Source organism: Arachis stenosperma, chromosome 10, assembly GCF_014773155.1.
Source record: "Arachis stenosperma cultivar V10309 chromosome 10, arast.V10309.gnm1.PFL2, whole genome shotgun sequence".
In the NCBI taxonomy this organism is placed as follows: Eukaryota; Viridiplantae; Streptophyta; class Magnoliopsida; order Fabales; family Fabaceae; genus Arachis; species Arachis stenosperma.
The window spans coordinates 12,659,467-12,663,587 of record NC_080386.1 but is presented as its reverse complement, the minus strand read 5'-3'; the positions used below and the strand labels follow the sequence as shown (position 1 = coordinate 12,663,587).

Sequence of the window (4,121 nt, the reverse complement as noted above, 5' to 3'; positions counted from 1 at the left end):
GATGGCCTTGCACTCTCCTTTTGGATTTTCTTCTGTATTGCTTGGAAGAGTACTAGGAGGGAGTTCAGTAATTTTTTTGCTCAGCTGTCCCACTTGTGCCTCTAAATTCCTAATGGAGGACCTTGTTTCAGTCATGAAACTTTGAGTGGTTTTGATTAGATCAGAGACCATGGTTGCTAAGTCAGAGTGGTTCTGCTTAGAATTCTCTGTCTGTTGCTGAGAAGATGATGGAAAAGGCTTGCCATTGCTAAACCTGTTTCTTCCACCATTATTGTTATTGAAACCTTGTTGAGGTCTCTGTTGATCCTTCCATGAGAAATTTGAATGATTTCTCCATGAAGAATTATAGGTATTTCCATAGGGTTCTCCTAGGTAATTCACCTCTTCCATTGAAGGGTTCTCAGGATCATAAGCTTCTTCTTCAGATGAAGCATCCTTAGTAATGCCTGGTGCATTTTGCATTCCAGACAGATTTTGAGAAATCAAATTGACTTGCTGAGTCAGTGTTTTGTTCTGAGTCAATATGGCATTCAGAGTATCAATCTCAAGAACTCCTTTCTTCTGATTTGTCCTATTGTTCACAGGATTCCTTTCAGAAGTGTACATGAATTGTTTATTTGCAACCATTTCAATTAGTTCTTGAGCTTCTGTAGGTGTCTTCTTCAGATGAAGAGATCCTCCAGCAGAGCTATCCAAAGACATCTTGGATAGTTCAGACAGACCATCATAGAAAATACCTATGATGCTCCATTCAGAAAGCATGTCAGAAGGACATTTTCTGATCAATTGTTTGTATCTTTCCCAAGCTTCATAGAGGGATTCACCTTCCTTCTGTCTGAAGGTTTGGACTTCCACTCTAAGCTTACTCAATTTTTAAGGTGGAAAGAACTTTGCCAAGAAGGCATTGACTAGCTTTTCCCAAGAGTTCAGGCTTTCTTTAGGTTGTGAGTCTAACCATATCCTAGCTCTATCTCTTATAGCAAAAGGGAATAGCATAAGTCTGTAGACCTCAGGGTCAACCCCATTAGTCTTGACAGTGTCACAGATTTACAAGAATTCAGCCAAAAACTGATGAGGATCTTCCAATGGAAGTCCATAGAACTTGCAATTCTGTTGCATTAGAGAAACTAATTGAGGCTTAAGCTCAAAGTTGTTTGTTCCAATGGCAGGGATAGAGATGCTTCTCCCATAGAAGTCGGGAGTAGGTGCAGTAAAGTCACCCAGCACCTTCCTTGCATTTTTGGCATTGTTGTTGTTTTCGGCTGTCATGGGTTCTTCTTCTTTGAAGATTTCTGTTAGGTCCTCTACAGAGAGTTGTGCTTTAGCTTCTCTTAGCTTTTGCTTCAAGGTCTTTTCAGGTTCAGGGTCAGCCTCAACAAGAATGCTTTTGTCTTTGCTCCTGCTCATATGAAAGAGAAGAAAACAAGAAAATATGGAATCCTCTATGTCACAGTATAGAGATTCCTTGAGGTGTCAGAGGAAAAGAAAAATAGAAGGAAGAGGTAGAAGAATTTGAACTTAGTGAGATAGAGTTCGAATTGTACATTGAGGAGGATTGGTACTCCATAAATAGAAGGATGTGAGAAGAGGGGAAGAGATTTTTCGAAAATTAAAAAAAAAATTTTAAAATCATTTTGAAAAAGATTTTGAAGAAGATATGATTGAAAACTTTTTTTGAAAAAGATGTGATTTAAAAGTTATGATTTTAAAAAAATGTGATTGAGAAGATATGATTTGAAAAACAATTTAAAAAGATTTGATTTTAAAGATTAATGACTTGGCTAACAAGAAAAGATATGATTCAAACATTAAACCTTTCTCAACAGAAAAGGCAACATACTTGAAATGTTGAATCAAATCATTAATTGATAGCAAGTATTTTTGAAAAAGGAAAGAAATTGATTTTGAAAAAGATTTGATTGAAAAGATTTGATTTGAAAAAGATTTGATTTTGAAAGGATTTTGAAAACTTGAAAAAAATTTGCATTAAAAACAAAATCTTCCCTCTTATGCCATCCTGGCGTTAAACGCCCAAAATGGTGCACATTCTGGCGTTTAACGCCCAAAACACTACCCTTTTGGGCGTTAAACGCCCAGCCAGGCACCCTGGCTGGCGTTTAAACGCCAGTCTGCCTTCTTCACTGCCATTTTGAACACCTAGCTTTTTCTGTATTATTCCTCTGCTGTATGTTCTGAATCTTCAGTTCCCTGTATTATTGACTTGAAAATAGAACCAAGATCAAATAAACAATGCATGCAAGACACCAAACTTAAAATGAGACTAGTGTCTCAATAAGAAACATAACATATTTTTGGTTTTTTTATGATTTTGTAAATTTTTTTGGATTTTTCGAAAATTAAGTGGAAAAGAAAATAAAGGTATCAAAATTCTTAATGAGAATTCCAGGAATCATGCAATGTTAGTCTAAAGCTTTAGTCTAAAGGAATTAGACATGGATAGCCAAGCTTCAGCAGGACATTGCATTCAAGAGCTAAATTGATGAGAATCAATCAGCTTTGGTGATGATAAGATCATCACCTTGAAACACTAGAATTCATTCTTAAGAACTCTGAAAAATACCTAATCTAAGCAACAAGATGAACCGTCAGTTGTCCATACTCGAAACAATCCCCGGCAACGGCGCCAAAAACTTGGTGCACGAAATTGTGATCACTACAACTCAAATAATCCCCGGTAATGAATCCAAAAACTTGGTGCTCAATACCATGGCATAAACACAACTTTGCACAACTAACCAGCAAGTGCACTGGGTCGTCCAAGTAATAAACCTTACGCGAGTAAGGGTCGATCCCACGGAGATTGTTGGTATGAAGCAAGCTATGGTCACCTTGTAAATCTCAGTCAGGCAGACTCAAATGGTTATGGATGATACATGAATAAAACATAAAGATAAAGATAAAGATACTTATGTAATTCATTGGTGAGAACTTCAGATAAGCGAATGGAGATGCTTTGTCCCTTCCGTCTCTCTGCTTTCCTACTGTCTTCATCCAATCCTTCTTACTCCTTTCCATGGCAAGCTGTATGTTGGGCATCACCGTTGTCAGTGGCTACAGTCCCGTCCTCTCAGTGGAAATGTTCAACGCACCCTGTCACGGCACGGCTATCCAGCTGTCGGTTCTCGATCATGTCGGAATAGAATCCAGTGATTCTTTTGCGTCTGTCACTAACGCCCCACAATCGCGAGTTTGAAGCTCGTCACAGTCATTCAATCATTGAATCCTACTCAGAATACCACAGACAAGGTTTAGACCTTCCGGATTCTCTTGAATGCAGTCATCAGTTCTAGCTTATACCACGAAGATTCCGGTTAAAGAACCCAAGAGATATCCACCCAATCTAAGGTAGAACGGAGGTGATTGACGGTCACACGTTCATAGGTGAGAATGATGATGAGTGTCACAGATCATCACATTCATCAAGTTGAAGAACAAGTGATATCTTGGAACAAGAACAAGCTGAATTGAATAGAAGAACAATAGTAATTGCATTAATACTCGAGGTACAGCAGAGCTCCACACCTTAATCTATGGTGTGTAGAAACTCCACCGTTGAAAATACATAAGAACAAGGTCTAGGCATGGCCGTGAGGCCAGCCTCCCAATACGTGATCTCAGATCTAAAGTGATCAAAAGATGAAAATACAATAGCGAAAGGTCCTATTTATAGGGAACTAGTAGCTTAAGAATTACAAAGATGAGTAAATGACATAAAAATCCACTTTCGGGCCCACTTGGTGTGTGTTTGGGCTGAGCATTGAAGCATTTTCGTGTAGAGACTCTTCTTGGAGTTAAACGCCAGCTTTTGTGCCAGTTTGGGCGTTTAACTCCCACTTTGGTGCCAGTTCCGGCGTTTAACGCTGGGAATTCTGAAGGTGACTTTGAACGCCGGTTTGGGCCATCAAATCTTGGGCAAAGTATGGACTATCATATATTGCTGGAAAGCCCAGGATGTCTACTTTCCAACGCCGTTGAGAGCGCGCCAATTGGGCTTCTGTAGCTCCAGAAAATCCACTTCGAGTGCAAGGAGGTCAGAATCCAACAGCATCTGCAGTCCTTTTCAGTCTCTGAATCAGATTTTTGCTCAGGTCCCTCAATTT

The 4,121-nt window shown here is 39.1% G+C and overlaps 1 non-coding gene across 1 annotated transcript; it reads left to right on the top strand.

Moving 5' to 3' along the window:
- The first annotated feature begins 756 nt into the window (after positions 1 to 756).
- On the top strand, positions 757 to 864 carry LOC130959709 (small nucleolar RNA R71). The gene has a single exon (XR_009078777.1). It is a non-coding gene; the product is annotated as a small nucleolar RNA R71 (small nucleolar RNA).
- Positions 865 to 4,121: the final 3,257 nt, after the last annotated feature.